The 22,763-nt window shown below is 45.2% G+C and overlaps 1 long non-coding RNA gene across 1 annotated transcript; it reads left to right on the top strand.

Annotated features, from left to right (window-relative positions):
• Positions 1–9,292: 9,292 nt before the first annotated feature.
• On the top strand, positions 9,293–18,943 carry LOC138752415 (uncharacterized). The gene is made up of 3 exons (XR_011350624.1): positions 9,293–9,455; positions 16,653–16,836; positions 18,107–18,943. It is a non-coding gene; the product is annotated as an uncharacterized lncRNA (long non-coding RNA).
• Positions 18,944–22,763: the final 3,820 nt, after the last annotated feature.

The raw sequence follows: 22,763 nt of genomic DNA on the forward strand, positions 1-22,763 counted from the left end.
ATATAGACCAATATCTTTACTAAACACAGATTATAAGATAATAGCTAAACTATTAGCAAACAGATTAGCAGAGCATGTACCGAAAATGATAAATTTAGACCAAACTGGATTTATCAAAAAAAGACGCACAACAGACAATATTTGTAAATGTATTAACTTAATTCATGCAGTAGAAGGAAATAAAGCACCTACAGTAGCAGTTGCTTTAGACGCAGAGAAGGCCTTAGACAGAGTAGAATAGAATTATTTGTTCAAAGTATTGCAAAAATTCAGTTTACCGGAGAAGTATATTAATTGGATTAAAGCATTATATAAGGGACCGTTAGCGAAAGTGACAATAAATGGACATGTATCAAAGCAATTTAACTTAAGCAGGTCAACGCGGCAGGGATGCGCACTAACACCTTTATTGTTTGCGTTAGCTATAGAACCACTAGCAGAATTGATAAGAATAGATAATAATATAAAAGGAATAAAAATAAAAGACAAGGAATATAAAATCAGTCTATTTGCGGATGTTGTTATAGTGTACTTAACAGAATCAGAACTATCAATAAAAGAATTATATAAGAAATTGAAGGAATATGGAGAAGTGTCGGGTTACAAGATAAACGTAAATAAAAGTGAAGCAATGCCTATGAATAATGCGGATTTCTCAAAATTTAAGAAGGAATCTCCATTTAGATGGCAAATGCAGGCAATAAGATACCTAGGTGTACAAATAAACAAAAATCTCGGCCAACTATATAAACTCAATTATTATCCACTAATGAAAAAATTACAGGATGATTTAGAGCATTGGAAAGATTTACCACTAACACTAATAGGAAGGATAAACTGTATTAAAATGAACATTTTTCCAAGGATATTATATTTATTTCAGGCATTGCCATACAACTGACAGAAAAATTCTTCAAGGAGTTAAAGAAAATAATAAGGAAATTTTTATGGAGAGGGGGGAAACCGAGGATAGCACTAGATAAATTAACAGAATGGTATAAACAAGGAGGCTTACAACTGCCAAACTTTAAAAATTATTATAGAGCCGCACAATTAAGATACCTATCAGATTTTTATCAAACAAGGGAAAAACCAGACTGGACGAGATTAGAATTAGATAAAATAGGGGAAAAGATATCTGAACACATATTATATAAATGGGATGAAAAATTGGTACAACACAGAAGTTCTCCAGTATTACATCATCTCCTCAATATTTGGAAGAAGATTAATGTAGAAAGAAATAAAACAAATGATCAATTACCAAAACTAATATTGACGCAAAACAAGTTACTCCCTTTTACAATAGATAACCTTTCCTTTAGAGAATGGGAAAAAAAGGGATTAAAAGAATAGAAAATTGTTTTTCAGGAAATAGATTCTTATCCTTTGAACAAATGAAAGATAAGTACAATATAACTGGAGATACAGCGCTGGCATATTACCAATTTAGATCCTACTTGAAGGATAAATTAGGAAGCAGTTTGAGTTTGCCAGAGGCAAGTAACCTTGAATATGTGATTACAGATACAATGATAATCAAAAGATTTATAACAAATATGTATATTAAACTGCAAGAAAAGGAGAATGAGGAAACAAATGGTAAAACTAAGCAAAAATGGGAACAAGATTTAAATATAAAGATAAAAAAGGAAGCATGGGAGAAATTATGTTCTGGAACGATGAGAAATACAATAAATACGAGGCTACGTATGATACAATATAACTGGATACACAGACTATACATTACACCTCAAAATTTAAATAAATGGGACCCAACAGTATCTGATAGATGTTTTCGATGTAAAAAAGAAATGGGAACAACAATTCATGCAATCTGGACATGTGAGAAAGTAGAAAAATTTTGGGAAGATCTCAACCAGATATTAAATAAAATAACAGAAAACAATATACCAAAGAATCCAGAGATCTTTCTCCTAAGTAACATAAAAAACAAAGAATTTGGAATTGATTTGGAGGATGCACAAAAAAGATTTGTTAAGATAGCTCTAGCAGTAGCAAAAAAATGTATTATGTCAACCTGGAAATTGGAAGATAATTTGAAAATACAACAATGGTATATAGAAATGAATAAATGTATTCCATTAGAAAAAATAACATATAGTTTAAGAAATAATATTGAAATATTTGAACAAATATGGGAGCCTTACATTAAATACAATAGCGAAAACCTACCGGGAACAATCATTACCTAAGTTGATGGAAGGAGAAGGAAAGAAAAGAATGGACTCAGTAGAATTTCTGGTTTTTTTTTTGTTGAGTGACAACATTGTCTGACTGGTTTAATGTATCCTAGATTGTATACCTTAAATGGATGGGAGAGGGGGGTGGGGGGGGGGTGGGTTGGGAGGAGGGAGTGGGGGGGGAGAAAATGTCACTGTATATGTGTGAAAAGGAAAAAGTGTGTATCATGGCTAATGTGATTTATGGTGTGAAAAATAAAAAATAAAAAAAAAAGCACGCACCCGACAGCGTGCCGGGAGGCTCTGCACATGCGCTCTGGGCGATCATTTCAGGCGGGAAAATACCGGCTGCAGGCCGGACCCCAACGGACCTTGCTGTCTGTTGGGGTCCGGTGCCTGGGAGCAGATTCCGACAGGTGGGTATGAGGAGAGAATTTCTTCTCACCATCTCTTCCCCAGCCCGGAAGAGGAGATGTTCCCAGGATAGAACTTCAGCGATGTTGATACCAAGGAATTTGAAGTAGATGCAATAGCAACGTTTAATAGCAAGAAACCTGAGCAGACAAGTTCGAAAGGTTTAATACACAAGGGATTCAAATTGACTTGTTGATGAGAGAGTCGATGGTGGTGGATGTGTTTTTATGAATGTAAGTTTGTGCACAGGGATTACTGCTGGAACTTTTGTTGTTTCTAGTAGATACAAATAGATTGGATGAAAATGTGGTTTAATCAGTAAGATTGCATATGACACAAAAATTGGTAGAGTCATTGCTAGCAACTGTTGCCAAAGGAAAAATGGGATCTAGAACAGCTGGAAATTGGGTCAGAACAATGGAGATAGAATTTAGTCAAATTAATATTTATTGATTTATGAAATCATGTACAACCCTACAGTAGTTCAAAAAAAGTACACAATGTACACGCAAACAAATAAATGTAAACAAACTGACTGTGCAATACAGTGAGAAAAAAATCAAAGTGCAAAAGTAAGAGTCCTTAAATGAGTCTTTGATTGAGATTTTCGTTGAGGAGTCTGATGGTGGAGGGGGGGCAGCTGTTCCTGAACCTGGTGGGGTGGGTCTTGTGGCAGCAGCGAGAACAGAGCGAGTGCTGGGTGGTGTGGATCCTTGATAATTGCTGCTCTCTTCGACGGCAGCGATCCCTGTGGATGTTCGAGATGGTGGGGATGGTTTGCAAATGACTTAAGATTGTGTACAGTGAACCATATAACCATATAACCACTTACAGCACAGAACAGGACAGTTCGGCCCTACTAGTCCATGCCGTAACAAATCCCCACCCTCCTAGTCCCACTGACCAGCACCCGGTCCATACCCCTCCAGTCCTCTCCTATCCATGTAACTATCCAGTCTTTCCTTAAATGTAAGCAATGATCCCGCCTCGACCACATCTGTCAGAAGCTCATTCCACATCCCCACCACCCTTTGCGTAAAGAAATTTCCCCTCATGTTCCCCTTATAATTTTCCCCCTTCAATCTTAAACCATGCCCTCTAGTTTGAATCTCCCCCACTCTTAATTGAAAAAGCCTATCCACATTTAATCTGTCTGTCCCTTTTAAAATCTTAAACACCTCTATCAAGTCGCCCCTCAATCTTCTACGCTCCAGAGAAAAAAGCCCCAATCTGCACAACCTTTCCCTGTGAAGAAGGTTTTCAAAGCTGGTAGCGGGATCTGAATCAACTGGAAAAATGGGCTGAAAAATGGAAGATGGGGTTTAATGCAGGCAAGTGTGAGGTGTTGCATTTTGGAAGGACAAACCAAGAAATGACATGCACTGTAAATGGTCGGGCACTGAGGAGTGCGGTAGAACAGAGGAACATAATTCCCTGAAAGTGGTGTCACAGGTGGACAAGGTTGTTAAGAGAGCTTTTGGCATATTGGCCACCATAAATCAAAGTATTGAATATAGGAGCTGGAATGTTGGGGTAAAGTTGTATAAGACATTGGTGAGGCCAAATTTGGAGTCTTGAGTGCAGTTTTGGTCACCAAACTACAGAAAGGATATCAATAAGATAGAAAGAGGGCAGAGAAGATTGACTAGGATCTCACCTGGACTTCAGGAGCTGAGTTACAGGGAAAGGTTAAGAAGGTTGGAACTTTATTCCCTGGAGTGTAGAGGTATAGAAGGCAAAGGTCAGTGGGACGAGGTTAAAACAAAATGATTCAGCACAGACTAGAAGGACCGAAGTGGCCTGTTTTGTATGGTTCTATTTGCACCTGTGAATCTGCTGCCAAATTTTGTGACACGTTGATGACAATAAATTAGATTCCATGACTCTGATTAGCCACCAATCCAGGCACCAATCATTCTCTGTAAACAAAAACCTTCCCTCACAAATCTCCTTTGAATTTTCCACCTCTCAAACCTATGCTCTCTGATGTTCGATATTTCTGTGTAAAATATCTGCATTCCAATAAAATATATCCGCAATATTGGGGCTAGACTAAGATATAATTTTCAACTGTGATTTAAGAACACATTTAAATGGTATATTGCTTCTCCATTAAATTAATTATAGTTATCAAAGTGGAGTAAGTTTGGATTTGTATTTCCCCCTCTATGCAATTTAATACTAGAGGCCATAAATGCAAAATAGCCATAAATTAATTAAATCAGAAATATCTTTACAGGAAGTGGAAAGATAAAAAGATGATATCCCTCAACCAGAGTAGCTGAGATGAAGTACCAAAAAAGGCTGAATATCAGAATTCTAATCTTCAAATGGAATTAAACCCCTCAAAAACACAAACATTAAAAAATCTTGACTAGTCCGTACTTCAATGCTGACTGTCCCTTCCATCGAAATGAGTGGGAAAGCACTCTGCTGGGGAATCCATACAGTTCAATATTGAACAGTAGAGTAATAATTACACAATACTTGGTACAGACCTTCAGTAATAGACACTTCAATTAATACATCCAGACTGTCAAAAGATTCCTTCATTGCTCATTGCATGAAGCTACTGTCCAGGTCAATTAGTGACCTATACTCATAAGAACAATACAGCGCACTGAAGAAAGACATCAGTAATTACTCAGGTGTGGCGGGTGAGCAGTTAAGAAGCATAGCCACCACACTGAGGGTCGTTAACGACTGTTTTATTTGAATTTGGCGTGTGCCCCTTTAAAGACAGCGTTGTTTCAGTCACCACGTGCGTGATGACATCACAATCGCTGCCCGTGGCGTGGTTTGAGAGGAAGAAACCCCCGATGGCGCCATCTTCCCAGGGCTGCCCCACCACGTGGCGTTACAAGTGCGGCCGGTTCGCCCTGAGCGAATGCACCACCACACGGAACCGGCTACACATCTCGCTGCTTGGGCGGGCAGCCCCGTCGCTTGGACCTGGCCATCTGCACCGGCTGCGATAAGTCCAGATGGGCCACCTTCAGGCGGTCCACCGTGAAAAGTTCCTCCCTTTCCTCAACTTCCAGTGTGAAGGTTCCGTCGGACGGGTGTAGGACCTTGTACGGACCCTCAGACAGGCACTGTAGCAGTACCGCCAGTGGTCCTCTCCGAATGAACACGCATTGGGCAGAGTCGAGTTCCTTGGGGAGGTGGTCCGGCTGAGTGCTGCGGTGCGCTGGGGTTGGGGGGCCAGGAAGGCCAGTCTCTTGCGGAGGTCTGCCAGCAGGTTTGCGTCCCCAGGCGCAATGTCGGGTTCTGGGCTGAAGAACTCGCCAGGCAGGGAGACCATTTCCATATACCATTTCCGCCACCAAGGCTTGCAGGTTCTCCTAGGGAGCCACCCTGAACCCGAGGAGGACCCAGGGTAGTTCAGCTGCCCAGTCCAAGCCAGTGAGTCTGGCCATGAGCGAGGACAAGGTGCCGGTGGAACCAAACCGTTGGACTGCGGATGGTAGGCCATGGTGTGGTGGAGCCTGACCCCCCAGGAGTTTCACCATTTGGGTCCACAGAACAGATGTGAACAGGGCACCCCTGTCGCTGGTGATGGATGCCGGGACCCCGAACCAGGCAATCCACTGGCTGGCCAGGGTCCTGGCGCACGTCTCCGCAGAGCCTTCCTTGATGGCGATAGCCTCGGGCCATCTTGTGGCTCGATCCACCACCATGAGTAGGTAATGCGCACCCCTGGACACCAGCAAGGGGCCAGTGACATCTACATGGATTTGCTGAAACCTGCGAGCCGCTGAGTTGAAGTCTTGGATGGGAGCCTGCATGTGTCGGTGGACTCTATAGGTCTGGCACCTGGTGCAGTTCCTGGCCAGCTCTGCCACCTCTTTCTTAAGCCCGTGCCACATGAACCGCTCCACGACTATCTGCACGGTCATCTTTACCGCGGGGTGAGCGAGGTCATGTACCAGACTCTCACTCTTCAGTGCAGTGGGACAACCAGACACAGCGTACCTGTTGAAATGTCACAGAGCAGCGTGTTCGGGCTGTTGGGTACTTGGACATCCTTGAGTTCAAGGCCTGAGATGGCGGTCTGCAGGGCTTGTGTCTCTGCATCGGTTCACTGGGCCTGGGCTAGTTGTGCGTAGTCCACCCCAGAGGCAAGCGTGTTGATGGCTAGGCACGAAATATTGTCCTTGCCTGCCCTGTGCCGGATGTCGGTAGTGAACTCCGACACGTACAAGAGGTGGCGCTGTTATCTGGTGGTCCACGGGTCCTTGGCCATCGCCAGGCCTGGGTGAAGGGCTTGTGGACTGTGAAGACTGTGAAAGGCCTGCCCTCCAGGAAGTAACGAAAAAGGTGAATGGCCAAGTACAGCGCCAGGAGCTCCCGGTTGAAAGTGCTGTATTTGAGCTCTGGCGGTCGCAGCTGCTTGCTGAAAAAGGCCAGCGGGCGCCATTGTCCATTATTTTAGGATCCCCCCCACCCCGACTGCTGTAGCTGAGGCATCCACGGAAAGTGCCATGTGCACCTCCAGCCATGGGTGCACCAGCAGCGTTGCGCTAGCAAGGGCCTCCTTCGTCGCCGCGAATGCCTCTTCCAGCCAGGATAACGTTTTTTCTTTTGTGGCCATCAGCGCAAACAATGGGCACATGGTACGGGCGGCCATGGGGATAAACTCCTGCAGGCCTTTAAGGGTGGAGGGTTTGGGGAAACGTTGGACAGCTGCCACTTTCTCTGGCGCTGGGGCGGCCCTAGCTGCCAAAATGGTATGCCCCACGAACTGGAGGGACTCCTTGCCGAACTGCCATTTAGCCTCGTTGACCGAAAAGCCAAAATCTGCCAGTTGGGAAAACAAGGTGTGGAGGTGGGCTTTGTGCTCGCGGTTGGGACTAGCAATCTGTATATCATCCAGGTAGATGAACACAAAGTCCAGGTCCTTCCCCAGCACATACATGAGGCTCTGGATCCTCTGGGCCGCATTCTTTAAGCCAAATGGCATGTGGAGGAACTCAAAGAGGCTGAAGGGTATGATAATGGGCATCTTATCCATGTCTTCTGGGTGCACCAAGATCTGATGATATCCCCGCACGAAGTCCACTTTGGAGAAAACCTCTGCACCATGTAGGTTGGAGGAGAAGTCCTGTATGTGGAGAACCAGGTACCTGTCAGGAGTAGTTGCATCGTTCAACTGATGGTAGTTCCCGCAGGGCCTCCAGCCCCCACACAATTTTTGGACAATGTGGAGCGGCAATGCCCAGGCACTGTCCGAGCGTCGGACGATTCCCAGCTCCTGTAGTCTGGAAACCTCCTCCTTTGCCTGCTGGAGCATTTCAGGCGGCAGCCATCTGGGCCTAGTGTGCAGCGGGGTGCTTTGCATGTCAATGTGGTGGAAGACCCCGTGCTGGGGCAGGGTGGCGTCGAAGCGTGGCTCCAAGATGGCAGGAAACTCATGGAGGATGTCGGAGACCTCATCCCTGGCTGCGGCTATAGCGGCGATTTCCGGCTTGCAGGCATCTCCATGTCCAATCGTACAGAGTGGAACGTGCAAGCATTGACCAGCCTCTTGCCCTTCATGTTGACTAGTAGACGGTGAGCCCTCAGGAAGTCAACCCCCAACAGTACGGTGCACACTGAGGCTAGCACGAACCTCCAGTGGAATTTTTCCTTGCCGATCTGGATTTCTGCCCTGCGGGTGCTGTAGGTCTTGATGGTTGAGCCGTTGGCCGCCTGCAGGGTTGGATTGCGAGATTGGGTGTGAGTCTCTAAGGCTGTGGGAGGTAGGACGCTCAACTTGGCCCCTGTGTCCACCAGGAAGTGGCGGCCGGTGGATTTGTCTATAACATGAAGGAGGCTGTTCAACGGCGGCTGGCCTGGCCGTTTCCCTGAAACCCGCAGGGTTGTTGGCACTTATGGGCTTGTGCTCCCCGGTGCTGATGGTAGAAACACCAGGTCGACTGGCTCTCCTTCGGCTTGGTCTTGGTGGCGGCTTGTGGTCGGCTGATTTCCAGTCGTGCCACCTGGTTGTGGGCTGCCTTGTTCTCCCTCTTCGTTCGCCAGAGGGCATCCGCCCGGTTCACAGCTTTGCGTGGGTCCGAGAAATCCTCACCGGTGAGGAGCAGCTGGATGTCCTCTGGCATCTGCTCGAGGAAAATTTGGTGGAAGAGAAAACAGGGCTTGTGGTCTTCCGCCAGGGCAGCATTTTGTCCACCAGTGCCGAGGGACTGCGGTCTCCAAGCCTGTCCAGGTGCAGGAGCCTGGAAGCCCGTTGCTGGGGGTGAGCCCAAATGTCCTCAGTAGCAGGTTTTTGAGGGTGGTGAGTGGTGGATGAGGTCATCCACCCTCACTGCTGTGTCTTGGTCCAGTGCACTCACGATGTAGTAAAACATCGTGATGCTTGCAGAGATATTTCGAAGCTGGAACTGTGCTTCTGTTTGCCCGAACCACGTCCTCGGGCGGCGGGTCCAGAAGGGGGGAAGCTTGATCGAGATGGCGTTATCCTCTGCCAAATCCAGAAAAATGTCTGGGCTCGTCGGGGTCACCAATGTGGCAGGTGAGCAGTGTAAGAAGCACAGCTACCACGCTGAGGGTTGTTAATGACTGTTTTATTTGAATTTGGTGCATGCCCCTTTAAGGGGAGCGTTGGTTCAGTCACCACGTCCATGATGACGTCACAATCACTGCCCGGGGCACACACAAAGTGGGAGGTTTGAGTGAGGAAGAAACCCCCCACAAGGCCATCTTCCCAGAGCTGCCCTACCAAGTGGCGTTATGAGCGGGGCCAGTTTGCCCTGACCGAATGCGCCGCCACACAGGGTTCTTTGTCCAGATTACTCTCCCCTGCTGGAAAGTTAAGCAGGGACTGGCCAGGCAAAGGTAAAAAGTCACTGATGACCATTTTCCCAGATTAAATGTGAACAGAGGCAAGAGAAGAGATAGCTAGGGACTTGACAGAGATCTTTGTATTTTCTTTAGCCACAATTGAGGTGTCAGAGGAATGGAAAATACCCAGTGTTGTTTCTCTATTTAAGAAGGCTAATAGAGATAAACCAGGAAATTATAGGCCAGAAAACCTTACATCAATGCCAGAGAGACTATTGGGAAACATAGGATGTTCTATGTGCATCTGGAAAATCATAGGTTTATTAGGATATTAGCATTTTAGGATATTAGCGGTGTTGTGAGGAGGAGAAACAAGTTGGAGATAAAGACTAAGGTAAGCCTATAAATTCCAGTGCTTACTGTGGCTTGGGCCTATTTGATTCGGGCGGCGGGTTGGAGGAAGCGGCAACCAGAGCTCGGGCAGTATTGTGAGGAGGAGGAGCGAGGTGAGAGTGATGGGGTTAATTGGTCAAGGGCCAATAAAAGGGGGGTAAGTCAAAGGAGCAGCCCAGTGAGTGAGTGGCCTGGTGAAGGAGTGTGGCTTCAAGGCTTTGGCTCCAGAGGCTGAGGTCGAGCATATCTGAATTAAGGCAAGACTGTATATTTGTCACATATAATCTATATATCTATTTTTTGTTTTTCTCTTTGAAAGGACAGGGGGAGAGAGAAGGGATGTGTGTGAGAGCAGTTTTCTGTTCTCAGTGTCAGATGTGGGAGGTCGTGGAGTCTTCTAGCTCCCACGCTTCCACATCTGCACTAGGTGTGCTGAGCTGCAGCATCTCAGGGACCGTGTTAGGGAACTGGACCTGAAGCTCGGTGACCTTGTTCTGGTCAGGGAGAGTGAGGCTGACATAGATAGGAGTTATAGCCAGATGGTCTCGCCAGGGCCATGGGAGGAGAATCAGTGGGTTACGGTTAGGAGAGGGAAAGGGAAGAGACAGGTACAAGAGAGGGTTCCTGAGCTTGTGGACCTCAGCTATCGGTACTCCTCCTTGAGTACTGGTGGGGAGGACAGTCAGTCTGGGGAAGGCAGGAGTGGCTGAACCTCTGGCACAAGGTCAGCCTCTGAGGCCCAAGAAAGTAGGAAAAGGAAGAGGAGGCAATAGTTACAGGGGATTCAATGGTCAGGGGATTCTGTGGATACGATAAAAGAAAACTGGATGGTGGTTTGCCTCCCTGGTGCCAGGGTCCGGGATGTAACTTCTCATGTTCGTGACATCCTAAGGGGGAGGATAATGAGCCAGAGGTCGTGGTACATGTTGGTACCAACAACATAGCGAGGAAGAGTGAAGTGGTCCTAAAAAATGAATATCGGGAGTTAGGTAGGGAGCTAAAAAGGACCGCAAAGGGAGTAATTTCTGGATTACTTCCTGTGCCATGTAATAGGGCAAGAATAGAATCAAGTGGAGGCTGAATGCGTGGCTAAAGGGGTGGAGTAAAGGACAGGGATTTGAGTTCTTAGATCACTGGGACCTATTTTGGGGGAGGTGGGAGCTGTACCGAATGGACGGGTTACATCTGAATCCCAGAGGGACCAGGATCCTGGTGGGGGCATTTGCTAGGGCAACTAAGGGGCTTTAAACTAGTGCAGTTGGGTGAAGGGGTCAATATAAGGAAGGACAGCAGAGTGAAGGTTTGTCAGGAAAGAGAGGAGGCTTGTAGACAAAGTTTGGGGGTGGAAAGGCAGATGATCAAGGAGGAAATGGATCGGTGCCATGATGGAGGGGGGATGATGGTAATAAATAATAAAGTTGTCCATAAAGATGGGGATAAGCAGAAGGTAAGATTTGGGAAATCTCTAAAATGCATTTACTTCAATGCTAGGAGTATTGTAAGGAAGGTGTTGAGCTGAATATGTAGATAAACACTTGGCAGTATGACATGGTGGTGATTAGTGAGATGTGGTTGTAGGAAGGATGTGACTGGCAGCAAAATATTCCGGGATTTTGCTGCTTTAGGTGTGATAAAATTGGAGGAGTAAGGGGTTTGTGACATTATTTGTCAGGGAAAATATTACAGCAGTGCTGATGTGAGATAGATTGGAGGGCTCGTCAAGGGAGGCGGTATGGGTGGAATTAAAAAATGGAAAAAGTGAGGATACAATTATAGGGGTGTATTATGGACCATCTAGTGGGGAGCGAGAAATAGAGGAGCAAATGTATAAGAAAATAGCTGAGATTTGTAACAAACACAAGGTCGTGTTAGTGGGGGATTTTAATTTTCCTAATTCCGTAAAGGATTAGAATTTGTAAAATGTGTGCAGGATAGTTTTTTGCAGCAATATGTTGAGCTACCCACCAGAGAAGGGACAATGTTGGATCTACTGCTGGGGAATAAGTTAGGGCAGGTGATTGAAGTGTGTGATGGGGAGCACTTCGGATCCAATGATCATGGTACCATTAGTTTCAATATATTTATGGAAAGGGATAGGTCTGGTCCGACGATTAAGGTTTTTGAGAGGGGGATTTGATGAAATGAGAAAGGATTTGCAAGGAGTAGTTTGGGCTGATTTGTTTTCTGGGAAGGAGGTAGAGAAGAATTCGAGGTAATTTAAAGGTGAGATTTTGAGGGTGCAGAATCTTTATGTTCCTGTTAGAATAAAAGGCAGGGCCAAATGTTCAAGAAAGCCGTGGTTTTCAAGGGAGATTAGAACGTTAGTTCGAGATAAAAGGGAGGCCTACATTGAATACAGGAAGCAAAGTATGGACGAGATGCTTGGAAAATCCATGAATTATAAAAAGAAGATTAAGGAAGAAATTAGGATAGCGAAAAGAAGGTATGAGGTGGCTATAGCGAGCAAGGTGAAAGTAAATCCAAAGGGTTTTTACAAATATGTGAATAGCAAAAGGAGAGTAAAGGATAAAATTGGTCCATTAGAGAATCAGAGCAAAGAAATGTGTGCGGAGCCGAATGAGATGGGGGAGATATTAAATGAGTTCTTCTCATCGGTATTCACTAGGGAAAAGGATATGGAATTGTGTAGGATGTGAGGCAAAAGGGGTAATTATGGAAAACATAGGGATTAGGAAAGAGGGGATGTTGAAACTTTTGAGGCATAAAAAGGTGGATAAGTCTCTGGGTCCCAACAGAATTTTCCCCAGGACCTTGAGGGAAGTCAGGGAGGAAATAGCGGAGGCTCTGACAGTGATTTTTCAACACTCACGGGAAGAAGGTGTGACGATACGGGATTGGCGTGTCAAAAACATGGTTCCACTGTTTAAAAGGGGCTCCAGGTGTAGGCCCAGCAATTATCGGCCAGTAAGTTTGACGTCAGTGATTGGTAAGCTAATGGAATGTATTCTTAGAGATAATATGTATAAGTATCTAGAGGGGCAGGGACACCCAATGGGTTCGTGAGGGGAAGGTCATGTTTGACAAATCTTGTTGACTTTTTTGAGGAGGTGACTAGGGAGGTCGACGAGGGTAGAGAAGTAGATGTAGTATATATGGATTTCAGTAAGGCCTTCGATAAGGTTCCACATGGAAGGTTGGTAAGGAAGGTTCAAGCGCTAAGTATTAAAGATGAGATAGTCAGATGGGTTCAATGGTGGTTAGAAGGTAGATGTCAGAGAGTCATGGTGGACAACTGACTGTTTGTCATTTACATTAATGATTTGGTTGATGGAAAGGTAAATTGGGTTAATAAGAATGCGGACGATACAAAAATAGGGGGAGTTGTGGATAGTGAAGATGGCTTTCGAGGAATGCAGAAGGATTTGGACTGTTTAGATGAGTGGGCTGAAAGATGGCAGATGGAGTTTTATTTTGGGAAGAATAATCAAAACAGGACATATGCAGTGAAGGGGAGGGTATTGAGGAATGCAGAGGAACAGAGAGATCTTGGAATAGCAGTTGATCATTCTTTGAAAGTGGATTCTCATGTAGAGAGGGTGGTAAAGAAGGCTTTTGGTATGCTGGCCTTTATAAATCATAGCATAGAATATAAGAGCTGGTAGGTGATGTTGATACTGTTCAAGGCATTGGTGAGGCCAAATTTGGAATACTGTGTGCAGTTCTGGTCCCCAAATTATAGGAAGGATATCAATAAGGTGGAGAGGGTGCAGAGAAGATTGCCTGGATTGAGTAGACTGGGTCGTTATTCATTGGAGCATAGAAGGTTGAGGGGAGATTTGATAGAGGTACATAAAATTATGACCAGGATGGACAGAGTTGATGTGAATAGGCTCTTCCCCATGAGAGTAGGTGAGATTGGAACAAAGGGTCATAAGTTAAGGGTTAGGGGGCAAAAATTTAGAAGTAATATGAGGGGAAACTTCTTCACTCAGAGATGGTGGCTGAGAGGAATGACCTTCCGGAAGAGGTGGTTGCAGCAGGGTCAATTTTGTCATTTAAGAGAAGGTTGGATGAGTGCATGAATGTGAGGGGATTGGAGGGTTATGGACAGAGAGTGGGTAGGTGGAACTAGTGGAGTTCTCTTAAATTGGTGCGGACTAGAGGGGCCAATGGCCATACTATAATTGTTATATGGTTATATGTTTGTGTGTGTGGGTGAGAGAGAGGAGGGGCCACGACTTACAAACTTGATTGATTTTTTTTGTGGAAGTGACAAAGGTAATTGATGAGGCTAAGACAATCGGTTTTGACGACATGGACTTTGGTCCCTCTTCGTAGGCAGGTTCATAAAATTAAGGCATATGGGATTCATGGTGATGTGGGAGAATGAATTCAAAATCGGCTTTGTATGAAAGACAGAAGAGGGTAATAGTGGAGAGGGTTATTCTGCTCTGTGACCAGTTGTGTTCCACAGGGATTGTGGCTGGAATCTCTGTTGTTTGGAGACAAAGGAGGAAAAACCCAACACCCAACCCCAACCAATCAATATTCCCCTGCAACCGCTGCAACCGTGTCTGCCTGTCCCGCATCGGACTTGTCAGCCACAAATGAGCCTGCAGCTAACGTGGACATTTACCCCTCCATAAATCTTCGTCCGCGAAGCCAAGCCAAAGAAGAAATAATTTCGATGAAAATATTTGTGGGCTGGTTTTAAAAATTAGCTGAAATCTGGACAATGAAGCAGATTGCGAAAAGATACAGAAAAACATAGCTCTGTTGGAGAAATGGTCAGAGAAATATCAGGTGGAGTTTAATCCAGTCAGTCATATGGTGTTGCACAATTAGAGGTTAAATACAAGGGGAATGATTCTTAAGAGCAAGCTGGATCTTGGGGTGCAGGTCCAAAGCTACTAGAAAGTGGCCATACAAATGGATAGAATAAAGAAGGCAAATGGCATTCATTGATCAAGTCATTGGAATATTTCTAGCGTTCTAGTTGACACTTTCAGGAAGGGTGTGGAGGTTGTGGGGAGAGTGCAGGACAGGTTCATCAAGCTTCAATTCATTGTCATTGTAATAAAACAGTGTGATATTACATGAAATTGCTTTTGCCTGCTGTAAGGCAGATAGATTCGCCATCAGCAGAAATTGCCTGAACTACCTCTTACAGTCAGAGGAAGAGAAGCAAAAGAGAGTCCCCCAGAGTCATCAAGTGTCTGTAGATTCGCCTCCAGCGTTTTCACAGCTTCCACAGCCACACAGAGTCCAATCCAAACTATTGGCAACCCAAGCTCCAGAGACCAACCACTGACATGGTCAGGAACCCTTCAGTACCCCCTCGCAACCCGGTTCCAATACTTGGTACCCTTTCAGCCAGTTTCGAGCCAGTCTCCAGAAGTCTGCAGCCCAGCCCCAACATCAGTCTGCAGCACCCCACAGTCTCCGTGGATTCCTCGGCTCACGTCAACAGCAGCCCATTGCATGCATTGCTCTTTCAGCTGCAGAGTCTGCTTGCTGGTTCGCCGCCATGTTCACCATCCCGTGGGTCATCTCTACTTCTCCTTCTTAGTCGTGGGATGATCTTCCCGTTTTCTGGTGCCCTGCAGCAGTCCTCCACTCCCCTGAAGTCTACAACCCCTCGTGGCCTGCTACTGATCAGAGGCGCTGCCATCTTGGGTGCAGACTCTGTGGACGCGGGATTTTAATAAACTACCATCAGCTCCTTTAATGGGCCATTCAAAGCCTGTGTGAGTTGACGGCAGTTGACTGGGTGGTTGGACCACGCAGGGAGTGAAGACTCAGCACTCCCACGTGGGATCCAGCTGTCCAGTCCAACTGCTTTCGGCTCCATGCAGGTTTTAAACGGCCTGCTAAAGGAGCTGATGGTGGTTTATTTTAAAATCCTGCAACTATGCATTTGGGCCCAAGATGGGGCCACGAGGGGTTTCAGACTCCAGCAAAGCAGAAGACTGGCACAGGGTACCAGAAACCGGCGAGACCACCCCTACAAACCCATTTTAGAACGAGAAGCAGATGTTTCAGACCCCGAGATGGTCCTAGCATCCACCACCTTAAAAAGGGACATTCCCCACGGACTTGGGCGCTCAAGGATGCACATCGCTGTCAATGGGAAGGTAACAAAATGCCTGTTTGATAGCAATAGTACCGAGAGCTTCATGCACCCGAACGTGGCCCGGACACTAAAGCTCAAAATCTACCCCATGAACTTTTCTATTGCATTCACAGCCCTGGACCTCTCCATCACAGCCCTCGGGCACTGCTCAGTGGATTTGACAGTAGTGGGAGAAAATACCAAGGGTTCAGGCTCCTGGTCATGCCCCAGTTCTGTGTCCCAGTCCTCTTTGGGCTGGACTTCCAGTGCCACCTCCAAAGTCTCACCCTCACTTTTGGTGGGCCCCTCCCCCTGCTCACACTCCATAGTCCTGCAACTGCCCCAATCCACCTGTAGCCTCCATGCTACAGATAACCCCTCCCACTTCTTTAACAACCTTACATCATATTACAGGTCCATAGCTGCGAGGAGCAGGCGCTATTGTTCAGCCAACCGGGCCTTCCTTGAGGCGGCTTCTGGCAGAAGGTATCATAGAGACCAGCACCATTTCCTGGAGAGCCCAAGTCCTGGTGGTAAAAGGGGGTAGCAAACCAAGGATGGTCATCGATTATAGCCAGACCATAAACCGGTACACCCAACTGGACACCTTCCCCATAACCTGAATAGCCGACAAGGTTTTCTCGACAATTGATCTAAAGTCGGCCTACCATCAGCTCTCTATCCATACACGGGATAAGCCATATACCACTTTCGAGGCAGATGGGCACCTCTACCAGTTCTGCTGGGTTCCGTTTGGGGTTACTAATGGGGTCTCTGTTTTTCAGCGGGAGATTGACCGCACAACCTATGAGCGACTTTCCCGTACTTGGACAATGTCACTATCTGTGGCTACAACCAGAAGGACTACAATGACAACCTGGAGAGATTTCTCTGGACGGCTGAGGAGCTGAACCTCACCTACAACAAAGAGAAGTGCGTGTCCAGCACCACCCGCCTCATCATCCTAGGGTATGTCATGGAACATTGTGTCATCAGTCCTGATCCAGAACACATACGTCCACTAATGGAGCCGCCCCTCCCCCACATGCTCAAGGCCCTCCACAGGTGCCTTAGACTATTCTCCTAATACTCCCAGTGGGTCCCCCATTTGTCGGACAAAGTCTGCCCACTGGCCCAAGCCACCACCTTTTCTCTCCCCACTGAGGTGCAAGCAGCTTTCGCTCACATCAGGCAGGACATCGCTGATGACATGATGCATGCTGTGGATGAGGACACCCCATTCCAGATGGAGTGCAATGCATCTAATGTTGCCCTCGCAGCCATCCTCAACCAAGCAGGGGAGGGGGGCAACCCGTGGCCTTTTTCTCCTGGACACTTCACGGTTCCGAGCTTGGACATTCCACCATTGAAAAGGAGGCCCAGGCAATCATAGAAGCAGTTTACCACTGGTGCCACTACTTGGCAGGCAGGAGGTTCACCCTCCTCATCGACCAGTGCACAATGGCTTTCGTGTTCAGTACCACCCATAAGGGCAAGATCAAGAACGATAAGATTTTGCGCAGGAGAGTCGAGCTGGCCACGTTCAGCTATGACATCCAGTACAGACTGGGGAAGTTCAACGATTCTCCCAACACCCTCTCCCAGACCTGCACCACTGTGCAGTCTGACCAACTGCAGGCGCTACACGACACCCTTTGTCACCTGGGTGTCACACGCCAGTACTATTTCATCAAGTCCTGAAACCACCCCTTCACCGTCCAGGAAGTCTGGACCATATCTGTGCAGAGTGCTTCATCCGCCCACCACAGGCCCTCGTTGTAAAGGCCACTCGGCCATTCGAACGGCTTAGCATCGACTTCAAGGGCCCCCTGCCTTCCACAAACAAGAACATTTACTTCCTTGCAGATGAATATTCCCGTTTTCCCTTCGCCTCCACAGCCACTGTTATCAGGGCACTGACACAGATTTTTACCATGTTCGGATACCTGGCATTCATCCACAGTGAGTGGGGGTCCGGCTTCATGAGTGAGGAGCTGTGCCAGCACCTGGTAGCATGAGGCATTGCGACTAGTTGCACAACTAGTTACAACCCAAGGGGCAACAGGCAGGTGAAGCATGAAAATGGGGTAGTCTGGAAGGCAGTCCTACTGGCTCTAAGGTCCAAAGGCTGGTCCGTTGACTATTGGCAAGAGGCCCTCCCCGAGGCGTATGCCATTAGGTTGCTCTTGTGCACGGCTACCAATCAGATCCCTCACGAGCGCCTTTTCTCATTCCCCAGGAAATCAGCAACTGGAATCTCACTCCCAGCTTGGCTCACATCTCTGGGACCGGTGCTCCTACGCAAACACGTGCAGGCCCACAAGGCCGACCCGCTGGTCGAGCAGGTGCTCCTCCTCCACACCAACCACAACTACACCTACATCAGGTACCCCAGTGGCTGTGAGGACATTGTTTCGACCAGGAATCTGGCACCAGTAGGGCCCCCCCCCCCCCACCCAGCATCACTTCAACCTGACCCAACCTCCCCACTGTGTGTATCCTTGGCCCACCCAAGATCCGGCAGCAGAATCACTCCCTCCGCCCCTCCAGTGATCCCCATTCCTGTCGGACCACACCTACCCAGCTACCCCCCCGTGGACTGACGTGGTGGTAGACACTTCACTGCCCACACTGAGGCCCACCACGGATAAACAGGACCTAGCCAGCTCTCAGGCAGCAACCACACCCTTTGACCAGGAGCCAACCCTGCGAAGGTCCCAGAGATTTCGACAACCGCCGGACTGTATAAATTTGTAAATAGGACCCGACATCATTCCACACACCTCCCCGGACAATTTTAAGAAGGGGGTGAATGTGGTGATACGACCACCAGCCTACTGCAGAGGGCGATCTCTGTACCTGCAGGAAGACCACCTAAGGGGTGAACTCCACCTGGCGTTCTATCAATCAGCTGACCTGAAAAGACCCCCTAGGGGGCTGACTCCACCTGGCTAGCTGTTAATCAGCCGATCAGAATTTAGACCTGAACTGGCCCCTCCTGAGCCAGTCACACGGGAGCCACCAAGGCATGAACTGGTGTTCAGACTTTTACTGGAATAAAACCTGTTGTACAGTCTTTTGAGTTTTGTGTTTGCTTGCTGCTTCCTCAGTGCACCTTAAGTTGTTGGGTGTATTTAAGGCAGAGATTGATAGGTAATCATTAGTCAGGACATCAAGGCTTACAGGGAGAAGGCCGGGAAGTGATAGAATGATGGACCAGACTCGATGGGCTGATGGGCCTACTTCTATATCTTGTGAATGTTTCTTTGTCAGACGCTGATGCCATCTGATACACCAATTCAAACATTGTAGCAGCTCGTTAATTATACATAGGAACACCAGAGAAACTGAAATACACAAATAGATTATTTAAGGATATTTTGCTTTATTTATTCTCCTGTACACATCACTGAAAAGGAGCACATTGATTATTCCATTCATATAATTGTCTAGATGGACTTCTAGAACCACTGCAATCTATGATAAAGGTGCTGCCCTGGTGATTTTAAAGTTGCAGGGAATGGTTATATCTCTGCGTATCGGTTTGCTGTGTGACATGAGGGAAATGTAAGTGGTGACATATCATGAACTTCCTTCGTAAATCATAATGTTCAACCATTTAGAGGCTGAAGTAAACTGGTGGGCTCTCCATTGTATTGTACAGAATCAACATTGGCCATATATGATGGCAAAGAAAGGAGTGAATATTAAAGTTCAAGGCTGAGGGCCAATCCAGTAAGATCTTTTTTCCTGAATGGCATTGTGGGACTGGGCACATTCGAGTATGTGAGTCCATCCATCACATTTGTGCTTTATGTACTTTGGAGTCACTATCTCGGTGGATCTTTCCTGGAACCAACACACTAATGGCATTATGTAGAGTCCCTCTACTACCTCAGAAGTTTGCAGATTTCTACAGATGTGTGGTGAAAAGTGTGCTGACCAGCTGCATCATGGTCTGGTATGGGAACCAATACCACTCAGCGTACACCCCTGCAAAAAGTAGTGGACATCACGGGAAAAACCCTCATGAACATTTACGGGGAATGCTACTGTTGGAGAGCAGCAGCAATCATCAAGGAGTCACATCTCTCAGCACATGCTCTGTTCTCACTGTTACCATCAGGAAAGAGGTATAGGTGCCATAAGACCTGCACCATCAGATTCAGGAACAGCTGTTCCCCCTCCACCATCAGACCCTTCAATGACAAACTCAATCAGAGACTCATTTAAGGACTCTTTCTTTTGCACTTTATTGATTTGTTTTTCTCTCTGTATTGCACGATCAGTTTGTTTACATTTCTTTTGTTTGTTTACATGTGTGCGTTGAGTACAGTTTTTTGCACAACCAATGAGTGGCAATTCTACTTCGCCTCCAGGAAAAGGAATCTCGGGGTTGTTTGTGATGTCATGTATGTACTCTGACAATAAATCTGAAATCTTCTGCGTACAGTATTTGAAAGACTTTGGAAAGTTGGGAGCTTGAATCACATACGATAGGATACCCAGCTCTGGCCAGCTGTAGTCACAATATTTATGCAAATAATCTGCACCAGGTTTTCTTCAATGGCGACCCCTTGGATGTTAATGTTGAGTGTTGGTGATGGTAATGTGAAAGATAGACGGATGAGCAGTGTTGTTAGAGATGGTCATTATCTGATACTCTACAATAAACCCATTAAACAATGTCATCACACAATGAAAATAAACAAGAAAATTGTGTCATCTACTTGTACACACTGGGTCAGTTCATTTCATCTTCTTCTCATTCTATCATTTTAGGGGGTGGAAGTCCGTGGTAGACTCTCTCTGTTGTGTTCCATGTATGGTTCCCAAATTTGTTCAAATCATGTGACTATTTATTAAATTATGTGTTATTTTTTCCAATGGAATACATTTATTCATTTCTATGTACTATTGCTGTACTCTCAGGCTCTCTTCTGATTTCCAAGTTGACATTATACATTTTTTTGCTATAGCTAAGGCTATCATAATAAATCTTTTTTGTGCTTCATTCAGTTTGAGGCCTAATTCTTTACTTCTTATATTACTTAGAAGAAAGATCTCTGGAGTTTTTGGTATGTTGCTTTTTGTGATTTTATTTAATACCTAATTTAGATCTTCCCAAAACTTTTCCACTTTCTCACATGTCCAAATTGCATGTACTGTTGTTCCTGTTTCCTTAATATCTATCTGATAATGTTGGATCCCATTTATTTAACTTTTGGGACGTAATATATAACCTGTGTAACCTATTATATTGTGTAACCTCGTGTTTATTATATTTCTCATAGTTCCGGAGCATAGCTTTTCCCATATTTCATTTTTTATCTTTATGTTTAGATCTTGTTCACACTTTTGTTTGGGTTTATAGCTTATTTCATAATTTTCTTTCTCTTGCAGCTTGATGTACATGTTTGTTATAAATCTTTTAATTATCATTGTGTCTGTAATCACATATTCAAAGCTGCTTCCTTCTGGTAACCTCAACCTGCTTCCCAATTTGTCCTTTAAGTAGGTTTTCAGTTGGTGATATGCAAGCATTGTACCATGAGTTATTCCATATTTGTACTTCATTCATTCAAATGATAATAAATTATTTCCCAAAAAGCAATTTTCTATTCTTTTAATCCCTTTTATCTCCCATTCTCTAAAGGAAAGGTTATCTGTTGGGAAAGGGATTAGTTGATTTTGCATCAATAATAATTCTGGTAGTTGGTAATTTGTTTTTTTCCTTTCTAAGTGAATCTTCTTCCAAATGTTGAGCAGATGGTGCAGTTCTGGTGAACTTCTATATTGCACCAGTTTTTCATCCCACTTATAAAGTATATGTTCTGGTACCTTCTCCCCTATTTTATCTAGCTCTATCCTGGTCCAATCTGGTTTTTCCCTTGTTTGATAAAAATCTGATAGATTGTGCTGCTCTATAACAATTCTTAAAGTTTGGTAGCTGCAAACCACCTTGTTTGTACCATTCTGTTAATTTATCTAGCACTATCCTCGGTTTCCCCCCTTTCCATAAGAATTTCCTTATTATTTTCTTTAGCTCATTGAAGAATTTCTCTGTTAAGGGAATTGATAATGATTGAAATAGGTATTGTATTCTTGGGAAGATATTCATTTTAATGCAATTTACCCTTCTTATCAGTGTTAGTGGTAAATCTTTCCAATATATTCTAAGTCATCTTGTAATTTATTCATTAATGGCTGATAATTTAATTTGCATAGATGGCCTAGATTATTATCTAGTCTAATACCTAGGTATTGGATTGCTTGTGTTTGCCATTTAAATAGTGATTATTTTTTAAACTTTGTGAAATCCATATTATTCATTGGCATCACTTTCCTTTTATTTGCGTTGATCTTGTACCCCACTATTTCTCCATGTTCCTTCAATTTCTTATGTAATCCTTTTATTGATAATTCTGGTTCTGTTAAGTATACTATGATGTCATCTGCAAATCGACAGATTTTATATTCCTTCTCTTTTATTTTTAGCCCTTTTATTTTATTTTCTGTTCTTATCAGTTCTGCCAATGGCTTTATTGCTAAAGCGAACAGTGAGGGAGATGGTGGACATCCCTGTCTAGTTGACCTGCTTAATTGAAATTGGTTCGATATATATCCATTTACTGTCACCTTCGCCATTGGACCCTTATATAATGCTTTAATCCAATTAATATATTTCTCTGGTAGGTTCAACCTCTGTAATACATTGAATAAATAATTCCATTCTACCCTGTCAAAGGCTTTCTCTGCGTCTAAAGCAACAGCCACTATTGGCGTCTTATTTCCTTGTACTGCATGGATTAAGTTAATGAACTTACAGACATTGTCCGTTGTTCGCCTTTTCTTAATTAATCCAGTTTGATCTAGTTTTACTATTTTTGGTACAC

The sequence above is a fragment of the Narcine bancroftii genome, chromosome 2, assembly GCF_036971445.1.
Source record: "Narcine bancroftii isolate sNarBan1 chromosome 2, sNarBan1.hap1, whole genome shotgun sequence".
NCBI classification, from domain to species: domain Eukaryota; kingdom Metazoa; phylum Chordata; class Chondrichthyes; order Torpediniformes; family Narcinidae; genus Narcine; species Narcine bancroftii.